At 44.1% G+C, this 23,489-nt stretch overlaps 1 protein-coding gene across 4 annotated transcripts in view; it reads left to right on the top strand.

Annotated features, from left to right (window-relative positions):
- The window catches only part of LOC139541535 (low-density lipoprotein receptor-related protein 8-like), a 338,404-nt gene that overhangs the window by 17,962 nt on the left and 296,953 nt on the right, over positions 1 to 23,489 (top strand). The window lies entirely within an intron of this gene.

The following is a 23,489-nucleotide window of genomic DNA, read 5'->3' as shown; positions in this document are numbered from 1 at the left end:
TAGCTAGCTTTTTTACATATTTACGGATTATGGTTTAATTTGTGAAATATTTTTACGAATTTACAGATTATGGTTTTACTTACGAAATGTAAAAATATATTCACAGATCAGAGTTTTATTTGCGAGTTATGTTGAATTTAAGCATGGATCGTGATAGACACACTTACAGAATAAAGAAAAAATGTAGCTCCATAATTTAGTTCCTGCTGCCCTGAGAGACAGAGAGCGGGAGGGAGTGCCACAGACATAGACAGACACACGTTAAACATAGAAGCAGATTCAAACTTTGTCTGGGTTATTTCAGTACAACACAAGTCATTTTGGGGAAAATCAACACTAACTATTTATTAGATTTGTCATTATATATTGTAAAACAGTTTTATAAACAATGTCGCTCTGAATGATATCGGATGATGCCGGTTATGTATGTGTTATATTTATCCTCTTAGTGTGAACAGATGCCCTCCCCCCTCTCTTGTATGGTCATTGTTCTTGCAGTGTGGTCTCAGTCTCACAGGAACACAATCAAACTGAGTGGGTCTGAGGCAATGACAGACTCTATTGTAGCCAGAGATGAGCTCTCCACAGATCACGCCTCTCATTGTGAGTGTGTGTGTTTGTCTGTGTCGAGCGTCAAACACACTCTCTCAGCACACAGTAATGCCAGGAGAAATGCCAAACATGCATATCACATTCTACCCTGGACTCAAAAATGCATATGACATTCTACCCTGGATTCAAACATACATATCACATTCTACCCTGGATTCAAACATGCATATCACATTCTACCCTCGATTCAAACATACGTATCACATCCTACCCTGGACTCAAAAATGCATATCACATCCTACCCTTGACTCAATCATGAAGGGAAGCCCCCCACACACACACACTTTACAACAGGGGTGTCAAACCCATTTTGCCCCAGGGGCCACAATCGGTCTTTAGAGAGGTCCGGCTGCACTTAAAATGTGTTATATTTCCTCTTCTGTCCATGGTCCTGTTATTGAGAACAGGAAGTTCTGTTCATGGTCCTGTTATTGAGAACAGGAAGATCTGTCCATGGTCCTGTTATTGAGAACAGGAAGTTCTGTCCATGGTCCTGTTATTGAGAACAGGAAGTTCTGTTCATGGTCCTGTTATTGAGAACAGGAAGTTCTGTCCATGGTCCTGTTATTGAGAACAGGAAGTTCTGTCCATGGTCCTGTTATTGAGAACAGGAAGTTCTGTCCATGGTCCTGTTATTGAGAACAGGAAGTTCTGTCCATGGTCCTGTTATTGAGAACAGGAAGTTCTGTCCATGGTCCTGTTATTGAGAACAGGTTACCTCCCGTTCGGTAACCCAAGCCTTATTGTAGTGGATCTACTAATCTTACTAATCATGACACCGCTTGGATAGGGTACAGAGATGTCATGGCATTAACAGGCCACAGAGATGAGAAGTCTGAAAGAGAATATCTGTCTTCAAAAGTATCATATTCTACTACATGAATAATACAGTTCCTCTCCTGAAATAAATGGGTTTTAAGTGTTGCAATAGCATTAGGTAATTATTGTTGAGACCATTTGAAGCCTTAGGGCCTCTCTCTCTCTCTCTCTCTCTCTCTCTCTCTCTCTCTCTCTCTCTCTCTCTCTCTCTCTCTCTCTCTCTCTCTCTCTCTCTCTCTCTCTCTCTCTCTCTCTCTCTCTCTCTCTCTCTCTCTCTCTCTCTCTCTCTCTCTCTCTCTCTCTCTCTCTCTCTCTCTCTCTCTCTCTCTCTCTCTCTCTCTCTCTCTCTCTCTCTCTCTCTCTCTCTCTCTCTCTCTCTCTCTCTCTCTCTCTCTCTCTCTCTCTCTCTCTCTCTCTCTCTCTCTCTCTCTCTCTCTCTCTCTGCTGTTGGGTGTGGACCTGTTAGAATTAGGGATGCACGATATATCGGTGAACATATCGGAATCGGACGATATTAGCTAAATATGCCAGCATGTCTAGTTTAACGGCGATGTTAAAAAACGATGTCAAAGCTACCGTGCATACCTATATAACGTAGGTACATGACGTAATAACGGCACATAACATTTTGCGCTACACGTGCAACACAGCATTCCTAACCTAGCCCACAATGTCTGCTGTGTGGATCAAGCATTAAACAAGCCGAACAGTCATTTGAAAGAGTAGGAACATTTCAGAGAGACAACTCAAAGGCAAAATCCATTAAAGCCAAGATAATGGAATTCATTGCCCTTGACAATCAAACGTTCTCTGTCGTGGGTGATGTTGGCTTTCGCCGACTCGTCGAGCACCAGTACACACTAGTAAGTGCGCTACAGATGTTGCCCTACCGGAGTTACACAGTAATAGCGTCACTTCTATTAGCTTCACGACATACATACTATGGAACATCGTTTGGGTCTTTGCGTGTCAAAAAAGATACAGTAGCGCTGTCAAAGCTGTACAAAAAAGTCTTCAAACAAGCACGAACGATGTGTTTACCATACCGCGTTGGTAATAAACCATCATTTGTTCGACAGCAACTTCTGGAGTAGCTAGCTAGCTTTAGCTTGGTACCTACTGTAGATGGCACCAATACAACCAGTCTGAAAACAATGACCAGTAGAAACTGCAGTCATTTTCATTACTGTTAGCAATGATTTAAGAATCCATGTGAGTAAGTATTAGGTAGGTAGCCACTTGTAGTTCACCTATTGAAATTGATCTTCAGTTCAAGGAAATAAATAGCTAGCCAGCTACTTAACCCTGTTGCCCAAAGCTAACGTTATAAGCAGCCAGCTAGCTTCATCTGGCTAGTGAGGCTCGACCGGAGCGGGTTATGTGTTGTGAAGCTAGCCACAATAAGGATTTGGCACAATAGTGGAATTTGCTGTCATTGACAGTATGTCATTGACAAATGAATACAAATAGTAGAATTATGCCATACTTTTATTTTGAAGGCTAACCGCAAAATCCACTATTGTGGCTAATCCTTATTGTGGCTAGCTTCACATAGATGGGTCCAACCAGCATTAATCAAATAAGAACTGTCTTATAAGTTAGGGTTATTTTAGATGATGACACCTAGCTAAAAGCTGAAACAGATTATGTTGTGTTATTTGACACGTCAAATAGTGTTACTTGACGTGAATCATTTTTGACACGCAAAGACCCAAACGGCGTTCCATAGAAGACCTGGTTAAGAATGAAACGACTGAACAAATGAACAACGAAACAGCACAGCAAGTAAGTGAAATAAATAGGTTTTGATTATGTTTTACTGGTAATGGGGACATATGTAAATGCCAACAAAATAACTTTTTGGTCAGTGTGTTTGTGTGTGTGTGTGTGTGTGAAGAACAAATTCTTATTTACAATGAATGCCCGGACGGTGCTGGGCCAGTTGTGCGCCGCCCTATGGGACTCCCAATCATGGCCGGATGTGATACAGCCTGGATTCGAACCAGGGACTGCAGTGACGCCTCTTGCACTGAGATACAGTGCCTTAGAACGCTGCGTCCTTGTGTGTGTGTTAACTATTTAACTGTACTAGAATGCTTAAAAGGCCGCACAATTGTATTTATCTGTTATCGGCAAAAATTACATATCGGTGCATCACTAGTTTGAATAACAGCCTTATATTCAGAGATATCTTATGTGAGGTTATGTGAACTACAGACCCTGTGTGTGTGTGTGTGTGTAGGTCACACTGTCCATCTGCATATGTTATAATCCAATTAGTGTGTGCCTCAGCGGATGAGCTCTTGAGAAGCAAGTGTGTGCCTTGATGGCTGTGAGAGAGAAAGAGAAAGGGAGCGAGAGAGTGTCTACACACAACCAGCAGGCTGTCTGTGTGTTTTAGAGAGAAAGAGAAAGGGAGCGAGAGAGTGTCTACACACAACCAGCAGGCTGTCTGTGTGTGTGAGAGAGAAAGAGAAAGGGAGCGAGAGAGTGTCTACACACAACCAGCAGGCTGTCTGTGTGTCTGAGAGAGAAAGAGAAAGGGAGCGAGAGAGTGTCTATACACAACCAGCAGGCTGTCTGTGTGTCTGAGAGAGAAAGAGAAAGGGAGCGAGAGAGTGTCTACACACAACCAGCAGGCTGTCTGTGTGTCTGAGAGAGAAAGAGAAAGGGAGCGAGAGAGTGTCTACACACAACCAGCAGGCTGTCTGTGTGTCTGAGAGAGAAAGAGAAAGGGAGCGAGAGAGTGTCTACACACAACCAGTCTGTGTGTCTGAGAGAGAAAGAGAAAGGGAGCGAGAGAGTGTCTACACACAACCAGCAGGCTGTCTGTGTGTCTGAGGATGCAGAAGATCATTACTCTCTCTGTGCTTTTCACCATCTCAGGTATTATGGAACAACATCTCAGGTATTATGGAACAACATCTCAGGTATTATGGAACAACATCTCAGGTATTATGGAACAACATCTCAGGTATTATGGAACAACATCTCAGGTATTATGGAACAACATCTCAGGTATTATGGAATAACATCTCAGGTATTATGGAACAACATCTCAGGTATTATGGAACAACATCTCAGGTATTATGGAACAACATCTCAGGTATTATGGAACAACATCTCAGGTATTATGGAACAACATCTCAGGTATTATGGAATAACATCTCAGGTATTATGGAACACCATCTCAGGTATTATGGAACAACATCTCAGGTATTATGGAACAACATCTCAGGTATTATGGAACAACATCTCAGGTATTATGGAACAAGGAAAACAGATTCAGGGAGTTGCCTGTAGCTTACTCTCTTCTCTCCCTCTTACTCTTTCTCTCTTTCCCTCTTCCTCTCTCTCATTCTCTGTCTTCCTCTCTCTCCTCTCTCTCTCTCTTTCTCTCTCTCCTCTCTCTCTCTCCTCTCTCTCGCTCTCTCTCTCCGTCTGTCTCTCTCTCAATCTCCTATCCAATCCTTTCACTGATTTCACCCCATTCTCTTCTCTTTCCTTCCCCATCTCTCTCCCTCCGTTCTCCTACCTCCCTTCTATCCACAGTACCCCTTCCCTTCTAATCCTCTTCACTCCTACCTACCTCTCCTTCCCCACCCCCTCCCTCTGTCCCCTCACCCCAATCGGCCCCTATGGAAGGCACGTGACATGACTGCTTGGGCCTCTAGCCTGCCATTGATTTGAATGTGGGCTGATATAGCTGCTTTGTGGTTGTGGTGATTTACAGGGCTGTAGTCTGTGCTGGGGGGGAGAATATTTCACAGGCCTTTATGGGCTGTCTACGTGGTAACGAGAATGGTCCTTGCCACAGGAGGAAAACCTGGGTCATACTGGCAGGGGCACAGGAGGGAAGGAGCGAAGGGGGAGGGGAGATAAAGGGAGAAGGAGGGCTGTAGAGAGAGGGAGGTAGAGAGAGGAGAAACGGAGGTGAGAAACAAAGTGAGATCAAGAGCGACAGACTGGATGAGTGGGGAAACGAGGATAGAGAGATCCATAGATAGAGGAGTAGAATACAGGCAGAGCCTTGTAGACTGGTAGACTAGTAGACTGCTATCACAGGCAGAGTCTTGTAGACTGGTAGACTGGTAGACTAGTAGACTGCTATCACAGGCAGAGTCTTGTAGACTGGTAGACTGGTATCACAGGCAGAGCCTTATAGACTGGTAGACTGGTATCACAGGCAGAGCCTGGTAGACTGGTATCACAGGCAGAGCCTTATAGACTGGTAGACTGGTATCACAGGCAGAGCCTTATAGACTGGTAGACTGGTATCACAGGCAGAGCCTTATAGACTGGTAGACTGGTAGACTGGTATCACAGGCAGAACCTTATAGACTGGTAGACTGGTAGACTGGTATCACAGGCAGAACCTTATAGACTGGTAGACTGGTAGACTGGTATCACAGGCAGAGCCTTATAGACTGGTAGACTGGTATCACAGGCAGAGTCTGATAGACTGGTAGACTGGTATCACAGGCAGAGCCTTATAGACTGGTAGACTGGTATCACAGGCAGAGCCTTATAGACTGGTAGACTGGTATCACAGGCAGAGCCTTATAGACTGGTAGACTGGTAGACTGGTATCACAGGCAGAGCCTTATAGACTGGTAGACTGGTATCACAGGCAGAGCCTTATAGACTGGTAGACTGGTATCACAGGCAGAGCCTGGTAGACTGGTATCACAGGCAGAGTCTGATAGACTGGTTGACTGGTAGACTGGTATCACAGGCAGAGCCTTATAGACTGGTAGACTGGTATCACAGGCAGAGCCTTATAGACTAGTAGACTGGTATCACAGGCAGAGTCTGATAGACTGGTAGACTGGTAGACTGGTATCACAGGCAGAGCCTTATAGACGGGTAGACTGGTATCACAGGCAGAGCCTGGTAGACTGGTATCACAGGCAGAGTCTGATAGACTGGTTGACTGGTAGAATGGTGTCACTGGTAGAGCCTGGAGCCTGGTAGACTGGTAGACAGATAGACTAGAAGACTGGTGGACTGGTGACACAGGCAGAGCCTGGAGCCTGGTAGACTGGTGTCATAGGCAGTCAAGGTGTTATTAAAACACTTTGAATTTTTGGCATTGTGATCAGTCTGCTCTTTCCACCAGTAGACATACTGTATGTTTGATCTGGCCACAGGCTCCAAAAATGGAGAGGAGAGTAGAGAGTAGAGAGTAGAGAGTGGAGTCTCCTCTAGTATTTACCCGTCGGGGTATGCCAAATAAAAATGTGATTCACGTTAAAAAAAAAAAAAATAATAATAATATTGTATTTTATTTATTTTTTACTTTTTTCTTCACATTTTCAAACAGTCCATTTATATTTTCCAACAGGGCTATACATTTCTGTGAGTAGCCTCGTTTCACTGCCAAAGATAAAATTATACCATCTAGTGTTCAGCGAAATAACACAATGTCAAATACAGGTAACCTAACCTAGTCAAATAATTACCATCCAAGCGAAATAACACAATGTCAAATACAGGTAACCTAACCTAGTCAAATAATTACCATCCAATCACATTAATCATTACTCTCTCGTGGGAATTCCACTAACGATCTGTATGTAGCTAAACGTAGCTGCTGCTTGTTCCGTTTGCTCGAAAATTGATAAATGGTTAAAAAAAGTAAGGCCCATAGAAACTAAGACCTTTCTAATGAAACTCGTCAGTCTATTTTTGTTCTGACAAATTAAGGCTATTCCAAGCGAGAAATTGCCAAGAAACTGAAGATCTCGTACAACGCTTTGTACTACTCCCTTCACAGAACAGCGCAAACTGGCGCTAACCAGAATAGAAAGAGGAGTGGGAGTGGCTGCCAGTTGAAGTCTTTGTTTCTGGCCATTTTGAGCCTGTCATCAAACCCACAAATGCTGATGCTCCAGATACTCAACTAGTCTAAAGAAGGCCAGTTTTATTGCTTCTTTAAATCAGGACAACAGTTTTCAGCTGTGCTAACATAATTGCAAAAGGGTTTTCTAATGATCAATTAGCCTTTTAAAATGATCAACTTGGATTAGCTAACACAATGTGCCATTGGAACACCGGAGTGATGGTTGCTTATGATGGAGCTAGCTGTAAATACACCCCTCTCTCCTTCATCAGATGTCTGGTTGATGTAAGGCTCCATCAGACACAGTGTTAGATTAGAGCTGAGGCCGTATCCAGCTACATTAGTCATTTACAACATTAACAATGTCTACACTGTATTTCTGATCAATTTGATGTTATTTTAATGGACAAAAAATGTCAAAAACAAGGACATTTCTAAGTGACCCCAAACTTTTGAACGGTAGAGTATATTGGGAGTAGTGCCTTTCCTCAGCCACAGTGTGTTATATGTGCAAAAGTACTATCTCACAACTCAATAAAACCTTCACTCTTGCACAGACATTTAGAAACAAAACATGTCAATTTCAAAAATAAGCCACAGGAGTTTGTTGAGCGAGAATTAAGACTTTCAATTAGTAAGACATGTACAGTATGCTTGGGGTCATTGTCCATTTGGAAGACCCATTTGCGACCAAGCTTTAACTTCCTGACTGATGTCTTGAGATGTTGCTTCAATATATCCACATCATTTTCCTGCCTCATGATGCAAGCTATTTTGTGAAGTGCACCAGTCCCTCCTGCAGCAAAGCACCCCCACAACATGATGCTGCCACCCCCGTGCTTCACGGTTGGGATGGTATTTTCGGCTTGCAAGCCTCCCCCTTTTTCCTCCAAACATAACTAAGGTCATTATGGCCAAACAGTTCTATTTTTGTTTCATCAGAGCAGAGGACATTTCTCCAAAAAGTACAATCTTTGTCCCCATGTGCAGTTGCAAACCGTAGTCTGGCTTTTTTATGGCGGTTTTGGAGCAGTGGCTTCTTCCTTGCTGAGCCGCCTTTTAGGTTATGTAAATATAGGACTCGTTTTACTGTGGATACAGATACCTTTGTGCCTGTTTCCTCCAGCATCTTCACAAGGTCATTTGCTGTTGTTCTGGGATTGATTTGCACTTTTCGCACCAAAGTACGTTCATCTCTAGGAGACAGAACGTGTCTCCATTCTGAGTGGTATGACAGCTGCGTGTTCCCATGGTGTTTATACTTGCGTACTATTGTTTGTACAGATGAACGTGGTACCTTCAGGCGTTTGGAAATTGCTCCCAAGGTTGAACCAGACTTGTGGAGGTCTACAATTTTTTTTCTGAGGTCTTCACTGATTTCTTTTGATTTTCCCATGACGTCAAGCAAAGAGGCACTGAGTTTGAAGGTAGGCCTTGAAATACATCCACAGGTACACCTCCAATTGACTCAAATTATGTCAATTAGCTTTTCAGAAGCTTCTAAAGCCATGACATAATTTTCTGGAATTTTCCAAGCTGTTTAAAGGCACAGTCAACTTAGTGTATGTAAACTTCTGACCCACTGGAATTGTGATACAGTGAATTATGAGTGAAATAATCTGTCTGTAAACAATTGTTGGAAAAATTACTTGTGTCGTGCACAAAGTAGATGTCCTAACTGACTTGCCAAAACTATAGTTTGTTAACAAGAAATTTGTGGAGTTGTTGAAAAATGAGTTTTAATGACTCCAACCTAAGTGTATGTAAACTTCCGACTTCAACTGTATAAAAGCAACAGATACCATTAATAAGAAGGGGCTAGAAGTGTCTTATATGGTGAGCTACCGAGTGGCTAGGACAGGTAAGCCCCATACTATTGTTGAGGACTTAGTTCCTCCTGCTGCCACGGATATGGCTGGGACAATGTTGGGGGAAAAGGCCAACAAAACTATTCAGACTATGTCTTCATCAAACAACACTGTTTCATGGCGCATCAATGACATGGCAGGAGATGTTTTGAAAGAATTACTGCTTCGCATACAAGCCAGTGAATTCTATGCATTACAGCTGGACGAGTCAACAGATGTGGCGGGCCTGGCACAGCTCCTGGTATATGGCTGTTACGTTTATGGGGGTCAACTAAGGAAGACATCCTCTTCTGCAAACCACTGGAAACAACAGGAGAGGATATTTTTAAAGTACTGGACAGCTTTTTGACATTAAATGGACTTTGGTGGTCAAGATGTGTTGGTATCTGTACTGATGGCGCAAAAGCCATGACAGGGAGACATAGTGGAGTGGTAACGCTCGTGCAAGCAGTTGCTCCCGATGCCACTTGGGTACACTGCAGCATCCACCGAGAGGCTCTTGCTGCCAAGGGAATGCCTGACAGTTGGAAAGACGTTTTGGACACTACAGTGAAAATGGTTAACTTTGTTAAAGCAAGGCCCCTGAACTCTCGTGTATTTTCTGCACTATGCACTCTTTACCTTTCCTTAGCAAGGTCTCTCTCTCTCTCTCTCTCTCTCTCTCTCCCCCTCTCTCTCTGTCTCTCGCTCTCTCTCGCTCTCTCTCGCTCTGTCTCTCGCTCTGTCTCTCGCTCTCTCGCTCTCGCTCTCTCTCTGTCTCTCCCTCTCTCTCTCTCTCTCTCTCTCTCTGGTTTGTTCTTTTTGTAGTTTCTTCTATTTTCTCTGATTACATTTCGATTTGATACGTTTTTCTCTCTACATTGTTGGAAAGGGCCCGTCAGTAAGCATTTCACTGTTAATCTTCACCTGTTTTGACAAACAAAATGTGATTTTGACCTTGTTTACCGTCAAAGTGGATTTTCTTTTCAGCCGCGGCTAGATATTGCCCTTACCTCAACTCCGCTCTGCTTGTGCAAACAAACATTTTGTTCAAAGTCATATTCCCCACACAACAATCCTATTTTCTCTCGCTCCTGTTCTCTCTGTAGTTGTTTCCATTTGATGTGCCCGGTGCCTGACAGGGTATCATCACCTAATCCCCTCAACAGATTAGGGAATATCTTAATGTGACTCGGATTTATTTACATCCCTGTTATAATCCTGTTTTTCATAACCAGTTGTCACTCTGTATTCAGAGAGCGAGGGGAGCGCTATGCTGTGTGATACCTGCAGAGACTAACATACGTTCCACTAAGAACACTCATGAATAAAACATTTGGTTAATACCTAGGCCTATCTGCTCAGTGACAGAACTACAGAGCACAGGGGCCTGTTTCTGCTGTGTGTCAACCTCACAGGCCCCTGTTTCTGCTGCGTGTCAACGTCACAGGCCCCTGTTTCTGCTGCGTGTCAACCTCACAGGCCCCTGTTTCTGCTGCGTTTCAACCTCACAGGCCCCTGTTTCTGCTGCGTTTCAACCTCACAGGCCCCTGTTTCTGCTGCATGTCAACCTCACAGGCCCCTGTTTCTGCTGCATGTCAACCTCACAGGCCCCTGTTTCTGCTGCGTGTCAACCTCACAGGCCCCTGTTTCTGCTGCGTGTCAACCTCACAGGCCCCTGTTTCTGCTGCGTGTCAACCTCACAGGCCCCTGTTTCTGCTGCGTGTCAACCTCACAGGCCCCTGTTTCTGCTGCGTGTCAACCTCACAGGCCCCTGTTTCTGCTACATGTCAACCTCACAGACCCCTGTTTCTGCTGCATGTCAACCTCACAGGCCCCTGTTTCTGCTGCATGTCAACCTCACAGGCCCCTGTTTCTGCTACATGTCAACCTCACAGGCCCCTGTTTCTGCTACATGTCAACCTCACAGACCCCTGTTTCTGCTGCATGTCAACCTCACAGGCCCCTGTTTCTGCTGCATGTCAACCTCACAGGCCCCTGTTTCTGCTGCGTGTCTACCTCACAGGGTTCTTATTTTTCTAAGTTTGTGTGGAGGTCAAACAGAGTTAGGACTTATGTTGGCCTTGTTTCTCTCTGTCTCTGTCGCTTGTTCTGTCTCTGTCTCTCTCTGAGTTAGTTTCATGGCCATAGTGCCATTCAATCTCCCCAGAATCTGAAGATGTTTACTTTAAGCTTCACATTCTCCCTAGGTGAAATGCCAAACAAACTTCTTCTTAAATCAGAGTTGGCTAAAAGTATGATTTGGGAGTTAAGGTGAGGTGGCTAGGGTCGCAAGGGTGTGTGTGTGTGTGTGCGTGTGTGTGCGTTTGTGCGTGTGTGCGTGTGTGTGCTTGCGCGCGCGCGTGTGTGTCATTTTGGGATAGCGGGATGAAATGAGATTTTACAGGCCGGTCCTTGTCGAGGGAAACGTTCGACTTTGCACTCAGATATCCACTCATCACAGAGCCAACACTAGCATAACACAGCCACAGCCTCTCATAACTAATCACAAACTCTCACATACACATACACATACACATACACATTTTCAGAGTGGACTCTCTCTGTCTCTCTGTCTCTGTTTCTCTCTCACCCTCCTTTCTCCCTCCCTTCCTCCCCCCTTTCCTCATCTCTCTTCACTTCCCCTATCTCTGTGGTGAATAAGGCAGTTTGTGTCTGCGGTGAATAAGGCAGTTTGTGTCTGCGGTGAATAAGGCAGTTTGTGTCTGCGGTGAATAAGGCAGTTTGTGTCTGCGGTGAATAAGGCAGTTTGTGTCTGTGGTGAATGAGGCAGTTTGTGTCTGTGGTGAATAAGGCAGTTTGTGTCTGTGGTGAATGAGGCAGTTTGTGTCTGTGGTGAATAAGGCAGTTTGTATCTGTGGTGAATAAGGCAGTTTGTGTCTGTGGTGAATAAGGCAGTTTGTGTCTGTGGTGAATAAGGCAGTTTGTGTCTGTGGTGAATAAGGCAGTTTGTGTCTGCGGTGAATAAGGCAGTTTGTGTCTGCGGTGAATAAGGCCGTTTGTGTCTGCGGTGAATAAGGCAGTTTGTGTCTGTGGTGAATGAGGCAGTTTGTGTCTGTGGTGAATAAGGCAGTTTGTATCTGTGGTGAATAAGGCAGTTTGTGTCTGTGGTGAATAAGGCAGTTTGTGTCTGTGGTGAATAAGGCAGTTTGTGTCTGTGGTGAATAAGACAGTTTGTGTCTGTGGTGAATAAGGCAGTTTGTGTCTGTGGTGAATAGGGCAGTTTGTATCTGCGGTGAATAAGGAAGTTTGTGTCTGCGGAGAATAGGGCAGTTTGTATCTGCGGTGAATAGGGCAGTTTGTGTCTGTGGTGAATAGGGCAGTTTGTGTCTGTGGTGAATAAGGCAGTTTGTGTCTGCGGAGAATAAGGCAGTTTGTGTCTGCGGTGAATAAGGCAGTTTGTGTCTGCGGTGAATAAGGCAGTTTGTGTCTGCGGTGAATAAGGCAGTTTGTGTCTGCGGTGAATAAGGCCGTTTGTGTCTGCGGTGAATAAGGCAGTTTGTGTCTGCGGTGAATAGGGCAGTTTGTGTCTGTGGTGAATAGGGCAGTTTGTGTCTGTGGTGAATAAGGCCGTTTGTGTCTGTGGTGAATAGGGCTGTACGTATCTCCTGTATACACCTGTAGCAGGGTTAGAACTAAGCCCCAGAGAGAGCAGCTACACTCTTAGAAAAAAGGGTGCTTTGAAAAAAGAACCCTTTGAAGAACCATTTTTGGTTGTAGAATCCTGACTATTATTCTACAATGTAGAAAATAGTAAAAAATTATGAAAAACCATTTACATCTTTAGGAAAGAAGGACTGAGAATTACAGGAATATCTATAGGAGAGAAGGTCTGTGTATTACAGGAATATCTATAGGAGAGAAGGTCTGTGAATTACAGGAATATCTATAGGAGAGAAGGCCTGTGAATTACATGAACATCTATAGGAGAGAAGGCCTGTGAACCACATGAATATCTATAGGAGAGAAGGCCTGTGAATTACAGGAATATCTATAAGAGAGAAGGCCTGTGAATTACAGGAACATCTATAGGAGAGAAGGCCTGTGAATTACATGACTATCTATAAGAGAGAAGGCCTGTGAATTACAGGAATATCTATAAGAGAGAAGGCCTGTGAATTACAGGAATATCTATAGGAGAGAAGGCCTGTGAATTACATGAATATCTATAGGAGAGAAGGCCTGTGAATTACATGAATATCTATAAGAGAGAAGGACTGTGAATTACAGGAATATCTATAAGAGAGAAGGCCTGTGAATTACAGGAATATCTATAAGAGAGAAGGCCTGTGAACCACATGAATATCTATAAGAGAGAAGGACTGTGAATTACATGACTATCTATAGGAGAGAAGGCCTGTGAATTACAGGAATATCTATAGGAGAGAAGGACTGTGAATTACAGGAATAGTACTCTTCTCCTCACAGGGATGTTTTTCATAATCTTTGCAGCCCTTGTTTTCCCTTCCTTCCCGATCCTCAGCCCCACTGCTCTCTCCTCAAGCTAGACTCTGCTCTACACCACTATTACTGAGAGGCCCATGTCCTTCCACCTTACTCACACTAGTAACCTAGCGGTTAAGAGTGTTGGGCCTGTAACCGTTCATCGTTGGGCCCTTAACCATTCAGTCGTTGGTTCAAATTACGGAGCGGACTAGGTGAGAAATGTGTTGATGTGCCCTTGAGCAAGGCACTTAACCCAATGCTCCTGTAAATCTCTCTGGATAAGAAGACTAAAACAATTATGAGATTCACAGAGAATGGGGTGTGTTTCTGTGTAGGGCGAAATAGTATTAGCTTGGGTGGCTTATAGCTGTATGTGTTTGCATAAATATATGTGTGTGTGTGTGTGTGTGTGTGTGTGTGTGTGTGTGTGTGTGTGTGTGTGTGTGTGTGTGTGTGTGTGTGTGTGTGTGTGTGTGTGTGTGCGTGTGTTATTGGACGAGCAAAAAAAGCCGATACCGATTAAATCGGCCAACTTTTCTTTTTTTTTCAATTTGTAATAATGACAATTACAACAATACTGAATGAACACTTATTTTAACTTAATATAATACATCAATAAAATCAATTTAGCCTCAAATAAAATGAAACATGTTCAGTTTGGTTTAAATATTGCAAAAACAAAGTGTTGGAGAAGAAAGTAAAAGTGCAATATGTGCCATGTAAAAAAGCTAACGTTTAAGTTCCTTGCTCAGAACATGAGAACATATGAAAGCTGTTAGTTCCTTTTAACAGGAGTCTTCAATATTCCCAGGTAAGAAGTTTTAGGTTGTAGTTATTATAGGAATTATAGGACAATTTCTCTCTATACGATTTGTATTTCATATACCTTTGACTATTGGATGTTCTTATAGGCACTTTAGTATTGCCAGTGTAACAGAATAGCTTCCGTCCCTCTCCTCGCTCCTCGCTCCTACCTGGGCTCGAACCAGGAACACATCGACAACAGCCTGTGGTGCAGCGTTACCCATCGCTCCACAAAAGCAGCGGCCCTTGCAGAGCAAGGGGAACAACCACTCCAAGTCTCAGAGCGAGTGACATTTGAAACGCTATTAGCGCGCACCTCGCTAACTAGCTAGCCATTTCACATCGGTTTCACCAGCCTAATCTCGGGTGTTGATAGGCTTAAAGTCATAAACAGCTCAATGCTTGAAGCACAGCGACGAGCTGCCGGCAAAACGCACGAAAGCGCTGTTTGAATGAATGCGTACGAGCCTGCTGGTGAATACCATCGCTCAGTCAGACTGCTCTATCAAATCATAGACTTAGTTATAACATAATAACACACAGAAATACGAGCCTTAGGTCATTAATATGGTCGAATCCGGAAACTATCATCTCGAAAATAAGACGTTTATTCTTTCAGTTAAATACGGAACCGTTACGTATTTTATCTAACGGGTGGCATCCCTAAGTCAAAATTTTCCTGTTACATTGCACAACCTTCAATGTTATGTCATAATTACGTAAAATTCTGGCAAATTAGGCGGCCCAAACTGTTCCATATACACTGACTCTGCGTGCAATGAACGCAAGAGAAGTGACACAATTTCACCTAGTTAATATTGCCTGCTAACCTGGATTTCTTTTAGCAAAATATGCAGGTTTAAAAATATATACTGTGTATTGATTTTGAGAAAGGCATTGATGTTTATAGTTAGGTACAGTCGTGCAGCGATTGTGCTTTTTTCGTAAATGCGCTTTTGTTAAATCATCCCCCGTTTGGCGAAGTTGGCTGTCTTTGTTAGGAAGAAATAGTCTTCACAGAGTTCGCAACGAGCCAGGTTAGCAGGCAATATTAACTAAATATGCAGGTTTAAAAATATATACTTGTGTATTGATTTTAAGAAAGGCATTGATGTTTATGGTTAGGTACACATTGGAGCAAGACAGTCCTTTTTCGCGAATACGCACCGCATCGATTATATGCAACGCAGGACACGCTAGATAAACTGGCAATATCATCAACCATGTGTAGTTAACTAGTGATTATGATTGATTGATTGTTTTTTATAAGATAAGTTTAATGCTAGCTAGCAACTTACCTTGTCTTCTTACTGCATTCGCGTAACAGGCAGTCTCCTCGTGGAGTGCAATGTAATCAGGTGGTTAGAGCGTTGGACTAGTTAGGTAAGGTTGCAAGATTGAATCCCCGAGCTGACAAGGTAAAAATCTGTCATTCTGCCCCTGAACAAGGCAGTTAAACCACCGTTCCTAGGCCATCATTGAAAATAAGATTGTGTTCTTAACTGACTTGCCTAGATAAATAAAGGATAAATAAAGGTGTAAAAAAACTAATAATAAAAATGAAAAATCTGCCAAATCGGTGTCCAAAAATACCGATTTCCGATTGTTATGAAAACTTGAAATCGGCCCTAATTCATCGGCCATTCCGATTAATCGGTCGACCTCCAGTCTGATGGCCGCTGTGTTTAACCCCTGTTGTTGTTTTCTTAGAGTCTCCCTCAGCTACATTAAGATTTTATAAGCTGTTTGACTGAGATCTTTATCATCCCACTCAGGTTTAAGAAGTAATTCTCTGAGACCAGCTGTTTAACTGAGATCTTTATCATCCCACTCAGGTTTAAGAAGTCATTCTCTGAGACCAGCTGTTTGACTGAGATCTTTATCATCCCACTCAGGTTTAAGAAGTCATTCTCTGAGACCAGCTGTTTGACTGAGACCTTTATCATCCCACTCAGGTTTAAGAAGTCATTCTCTGAGACCAGCTGTTTGACTGAGATCTTTATCATCCCACTCAGGTTTAAGAAGTCATTCTCTGAGACCAGCTGTTTGACTGAGATCTTTACGTATTATTAGACTGGCTTCGATGCAGGAAAACACCAGAAAGCACTGCAGCATAAGGCCATCTCTCCCTGTCCAGATAGCATACCTGAAGCCTGTAAGTGGGTACAATGACCTTACCGTCTGGCACATTCATATTCATAGTAGTGGGAACTCTGGTCTGTTATATTTCATCTGTGTTGAATGTGTGATGTTTCTCCTGGCCAGGTCATTTCTCATACAGATTGGTGTTGAGACTACCCCTATATCAGTCATTATACTGCATGTTCTCACTACCCCTACCAGTCATTATACTGCATGTTCTCACTACCCCTACCAGTCATTATACTGCATGTTCTCACTACCCCCACCAGTCATTATACTGCATGTTCTCACTAACCCCACCAGTCATTATACTGCATGTTCTCACTACCCACCAGTCATTATACTGCATGTTCTCACTACCCCTACCAGTCATTATACTGCATGTTCTCACCACCCTACCAGTCATTATACTGCATGTTCTCACTACCCCACCAGTCATTATACTGCATGTTCTCACTACCCCACCAGTCATTATACTGCATGTTCTCACTACCCTACCAGTCATTATACTGCATGTTCTCACTACCCTACCAGTCATTATACTGCATGTTCTCACTACCCCTACCAGTCATTATACTGCATGTTCTCACTACCCCTACCAGTCATTATACTGCATGTTCTCACTACCCCTACCAGTCATTATACTGCATGTTCTCACTACCCCTACCAGTCATTATACTGCATGTTCTCACTACCCCACCAGTCATTATACTGCATGTTCTCACTACCCCCACCAGTCATTATACTGCATGTTCTCACTACCCTACCAGTCATTATACTGCATGTTCTCACTACCCCTACCAGTCATTATACTGCATGTTCTCACTACCCCCACCAGTCATTATACGGCATGTTCTCACTACCCCTACCAGTCATTATACTGCATGTTCTCACTACCCCTACCAGTCATTATACTGCATGTTCTCACTACCCCACCAGTCATTATACTGCATGTTCTCACTACCCCCACCAGTCATTATACTGCATGTTCTCACTACCCTACCAGTCATTATACTGCATGTTCTCACTACCCCACCAGTCATTATACTGCATGTTCTCACTACCCCCACCAGTCATTATACTGCATGTTCTCACTACCCTACCAGTCATTATACTGCATGTTCTCACTACCCCACCAGTCATTATACTGCATGTTCTCACTACCCCACCAGTCATTATACTGCATGTTCTCACTACCCCACCAGTCATTATACTGCATGTTCTCACTACCCCCACCAGTCATTATACTGCATGTTCTCACTACCCTACCAGTCATTATACTGCATGTTCTCACTACCCCACCAGTCATTATACTGCATGTTCTCACTACCCCCACCAGTCATTATACTGCATGTTCTCACTACCCTACCAGTCATTATACTGCATGTTCTCACTACCCCACCAGTCATTATACTGCATGCTCGTGCCAACTTCAACCCCCCCATCCTCCCCCTCTTCCTCCCCCTCGCTGTCCTCTTCCATCTCTTCCTCCTAGTTCCCCTCCTCCTCCCCCTTTTTCTCCCCCTCCTTTTCCTCCCCCTCCTCCTCGCCGTCCTCTTCCATCTCTTCCTCCTAGTCTCCCTCTTCCTCCCCCTCTTCCTCCCCATTTCCTCCCCCTCCTCTTCCATCTCTTCCTCCACTTTCTCCTCCCCCTCTTCCTTTCCCTCTTCCTCCCCCTCATCCTCGTCATCCTCTTCCATCTCTTCCTCCTATTCCCCCTCTTCCTACCCCTCTTCCTCCTCCTCCCCCTCCTCTTCCATCTCTTCCTCCACTTTCTCCTCCCCGTCTTCCTTCCCCTCCTCCTTGCCATCCTCTTCCATGTCTTCCTCCTCCTCCCCCTCTTCCTCCTTCTCCCCCTCCTGCTGCTCTTCCTGTGACACCATGGTGGGTAGTTCTGGGTAGTTTCTCCCGTCCGTCCAGGGTCCTTTCTGAGCCCAGGTGCTGGTTTCCACTTTGATGCCCAGCAGTAAGGGGCCTGCCTGCACACAGGTGCACTGTGTCCAATCCCTTTCATCCCAGGACCCCAGGGAGGGGTAGTCTGTGGAGGGGGGTAACTGACCTCATTCACAGTCAACAGATACACAGGAATGCCAGTGCTGGACACATTGGTCACTGTCTGATGTCGACACACTCAGACAGACATTCATGCATGGCACACGCACATGCACCTATTTATACACACAAATATAGATACACAAATACTATAGTACAGATACACACAGTCACAGACACACTCACTATGCCTACAAGCCTGTACATGTCGATACAGCAGCTGTGTTGAGCGTCTCAGGTCTGAGTAATTGGTTTGCCCTGTGTGTAGAGGCGATCTGGTCTGTTATTGGCTTGAAACCCAGATGACCTGGTCCAGAATGGACCGTCTGATGGGGGCCGTCATTATAGATTTAGTGGTTTACATCCGTTGATTATCTAGGATTAGTCTGCAACAGGGCTAGTAGACAGAGAGTGAGGGCAAGAGAGACAGACAGAGAACGAGAGGGAGAGAGAGAACAAAAGAGAGAGAGGGAGAGAGGGAACGAGAGTGAGAGAGAGGGTGAGACAGACAAAGAGAGGGAGAGACAGACACACACAGAGAGAGACAGACACAGAGAGAGACAGAGAGACAGACACACAGAGAGAGACAGACAGAGAGGGAGAAATACGGTGAGAGAACGAAATAGTGAGAGAGAACGAAAGAGAGAGAGTCATTTAGAGTCAGCTTTAGTTTCTTCCTGTAAATAACTTATCTTCTGTCTTCCCTCTGCTTTTCATTCTCTTGACTGAGAGGAGGAGACTGGCAGTGAGTGTGATATGCTGTACGGTACAATCAAACAGACATGCAATTCCTTCCCTCTCTCGTTCACCCACTTAGTCTTCAAAGTCACATTGTTGTATGTTGACTGATTTGAACCCGTGTTTTTATGTGTGTGGGTATTGAAACAGCTGACTACTTCTACTCAAGGACACAAAGACACTGCAGTTTCTCAGCAACTGTCAGAAGATGAAACAAATCGTGTGAGTGTGTGTGTCTCTGTGTGTGTGTGTGTGTGTGTGTGTGTGTGTGTGTGTGTGTGTGTGTGTGTGTGTGTGTGTGTGTGTGTGTGTGTGTGTGTGTGTGTGTGTGTGTGTGTGTGTGTGTGTGTGTGTGTGTGGGTTGATGTGTGGGTTGATGTGTGTGTGTGTGTGTGTGTGTGTGTGTGTGTGTGTGTGTGTGTGTGTGTGTGTGTGTGTGTGTGTGTGTGTGTGTGTGTGTGTGTGTGTGTGTGTGTGTGTGTGTGTGTGTGTGTGTGTGAGTGTGTGGGCGGAAGGTTATTGTGTGCCGGCCAAATGGATCCTGATATTACAATACACCGTAGAGCTGCAGACTGCACGGTCTAGCTACTGATATTACAATACACCGTAGAGCTGCAGACTGCACAGTCTAGCTACTGATATTACAATACACCGTAGAGCTGCAGACTGCACAGTCTAGCTACTAGCTCGTACAGGTATGGAGTGGAAGAGTGGAATGTCCTTTATAGCCATAGAAATTACCAACAAGTACAAGCACTCCCTCCATATGAACCCATTTGTTTCCACAAAAACGATGTCAGTGTGCAGAACCAAATTTCATAAGTCCACAGGTTTTCGAGTGAGGTTGTGAGTAATTGTCATTTTATTGGCAATTTGCCTTTTTGTTCTCAGACAAATGGACTGTGTAAATGAGGGAGGGAGAAGAACAGAAGAGATAAGGAGAGAGAGAGAGATCGCTTTTGTAATTAAGATTCGTCACAGTTTACCTGATTTTAATTATTTTCACTTCTGCATCGTCTGGAACTTATAAATATTGAATATCCACAATATCTTCCTGTCAGGAGCCCCGGAATCTAATTTCCGATTATCCAATTTGTCAAGTGCCAAGAAACTGAATTCATCTTCCTTCCCACCGTGTATATATCCTTCCATGGAGGTGTGTGTGTCAGTGTGATTGTGTGTGTGTGTGTGTGTGTCTCTGTGTGTGTTACATCTTCGAGGAGCTCCAAATATTGTATTTTGTAGAATCCATCGCTAATCAAGAGCCTCTTGCACCTGCTTCTAACAAACCAGGGAAAACATGTTTCTCTTTGAACAGCCATCAAAAGAGGAAGTTTTGTTGAGAGTAGAGAAAGAGGGAGATGTAGTATCAGGAATCAAGGTAAGACCCAGATGCAGACTGGCGAAGTAACAACGTTTATTGTAGCAACAGGGGCCGGCAAAGACAGGCCAAGGCAGGCAGGGGTCGAATTTCCAGGGTAAGGCAAAGGTACAGGACGGCAGTCAGGCTCAGGGACAGGCAGCGTTCAGTAATCCAGAGGTGGAGCAAAGGTACAGGACTGCAGGCAGACTCGGGGTCAGGCAGAGAGGTCAGGCGGGCGGGTATAGGGTCAGGACAGGCAAAGGTCAAAAACCAGGAGGACGAGGAAAGAGAGGCTGGGAAACGATAGGCGCTGACAAGAAAACCGCTGGTTAGCTTGAACGAACAAGACGAACTGGCAACAAACAGACAGAGAACACAGGTATAAATACACAGGGGATAATTGGGAAGATGGGCGACACCTGAAGGGGGGTGGAGACAAGCACAAGGACAGGTGAAACAGATCTGGGCGTGACAGGTAGGGAGAGAAAAATAGTGTCAAAGAGGAGAGAGAGAGCTCTGAATTGAATTGAGAGCAAGTGGGAGAAATAGAGAGCGAGAGAGAGAACTAACTCAGGGTGGGTAGAAGAGGAGATACGTAGATAAAACGGTCGAGAAGAACAAGATTAAAAAGACGTCGTTTCTTTCATCTCCCAGAGAGTGTTACATCAGTGGTGGCAGAGCTCCACTAAGCTGCGGAATGTAACGTTCATATAACAGAATGAGTTTAATGACCCACCTCATCGAGGCCTCTTCCTCTCCTCTGCTTGTCAGCAAGGATTACAAATACTGCTGGATTACAGAACAGATTAATTCACTCGGGCTCTCCAGCATATTTTTCTTCCTTTATCAGAGAACAGAGAGAACAGGAGCGGAGTGGCGGGGAGAGGAGGACAGGAGAAGAGAGGCAGAGTAGAGGAAAGGAGAGGACAGGCAGGGGTGACTGCTAGCCAGGGTAAATAAGGTGACGTGAGAGGGAAAGAAGGACAGGGACATTCTGTCGCTTACATATGGCAGTTCTTTTAAACAAAACAGGTGTATTACTATAGATTACTAACAGTTGTACTAGAGATATTGGCAATAGAGGAAAACCACTTTCCGTGTACAGTCGTCACTCAGTCAAAAGGCCATGTTTAAACATGTGAATGCATATTGAACTTTTCATTGCTAAAACACTCACAGGTATTCTGTGTGTATTGAGTGGATGTTATTGACCTTCATTCAATTCAACACAGTGTCATTACATACGCAGGTAGGTTTCTAAGGATATATGATGCTAACGTAGCTAATTGATACTCTCTAAGGATATATGATGCTAACGTAGCTAATTGATACTCTCTAAGGATATATGATGCTAACGTAGCTAATTGATACTCTAAGGATATATGATGCTAACGTGGCTAATTGATACTCTAAGGATATATGATGCTATCGTAGCTAATTGATACTCTCTAAGGATATATGATGCTAACGTGGCTAATTGATACTCTTTAAGGATATATGATGCTATCGTAGCTAATTGATACTCTCTAAGGATATATGATGCTAACGTAGCTAATTGATACTCTAAGGATATATGATGCTATCGTAGCTAATTGATACTCTCTAAGGATATATGATGCTAACGTGGCTAATTGATACTCTCTAAGGATATATGATGCTATCGTAGCTAATTGATACTCTAAGGATATATGATGCTAACGTGGCTAATTGATACTAATGAACGCTAGACACACACCACTTACTAAATTACCCTCAACAACATACTATGTGGGATGCCACTGTTTGTAGGTTGCCACGGCAATCTGTACAGTCAGACATTTTTAATCAGCCAAATGCTTTACTTCCTGGTGTCCCAGATGGCAGACACAGGGTGTGTGTGTGTGTGTGTGTGTGTGTGTGTGTGTGTGTGTGTGTGTGTGTGTGTGTGTGTGTGTGTGTGTGTGTGTGTGTGTGTGTGTGTGTGTGTGTGTGTGTGTGTGGAGGTTGGGCACTGAGGGTAAATACATCTTTAATGATGGTCTGCTCTCATGTTTAACATAATTGCTATTAAATCCCTGAAACAGAGACGCTGTTTGAAGATCAGGAGGAAAACATATGTGTGTATGTGTGTAGGTGGATATGTGTGTATGTGTGTAGGTGGATATGTGTGTGTGTATGTGTGTAGGTGGATATGTGTGTGGGTGTGTGTATGTGTGTAGCTGTATGAGTGTGTAGGTGGATGTGTGTGTGTGTGTGTGGATGTGGATGTGTGTGTGTGTGTGTAGGTGTGTAGGTGGATGTGTGTGTAGATGGATGTGTGTGTTTGTATGTGTGTAGGTGTATATGTGTGTGGGTGTATGTGTGTATGTGTGTAGGTGTGTGTGTGTGTGCAGGTGGATGTGTGTGTAGGTGGATGTGTGTGTGTGTGTGTGTGTGTGTGTGTGTGTGTGTGTGTGTGTGTGTGTGTGTGTGTGTGTGTGTAGGTGGATGTGTGTGGATGTGGATGTGTGTGTGTGTGTGTGTGTGTAGGTGTGTAGGTGGATGTGTGTGTAGATGGATGTGTGTGTTTGTATGTGTGTAGGTGTATATGTGTGTGGGTGTATGTGTGTATGTGTGTAGGTGTGTGTGTGTGCAGGTGGATGTGTGTGTGTGTGTGTGTGTGTGTAGGTGGATGTGTGTGTAGGTGGCTGTGTGTAGGTGGCTGTGTGTAGGTGGCTGTGTGTGTGTGTGTGTGTGTGTGTGTGTGTGTGTGTGTGTGTGTGTGTGTGTGTGTGTGTGTGTGTGTGTGTGTAGGTGTGTGTGTGTGTGTGTGTGTGTGTGTGTG

Source organism: Salvelinus alpinus, chromosome 16, assembly GCF_045679555.1.
Source record: "Salvelinus alpinus chromosome 16, SLU_Salpinus.1, whole genome shotgun sequence".
Taxonomy (NCBI): Eukaryota; Metazoa; Chordata; class Actinopteri; order Salmoniformes; family Salmonidae; genus Salvelinus; species Salvelinus alpinus.
The sequence above is the reverse complement of the archived record's forward strand: the minus strand, read 5'-3'. Positions and strand labels throughout refer to the sequence as shown.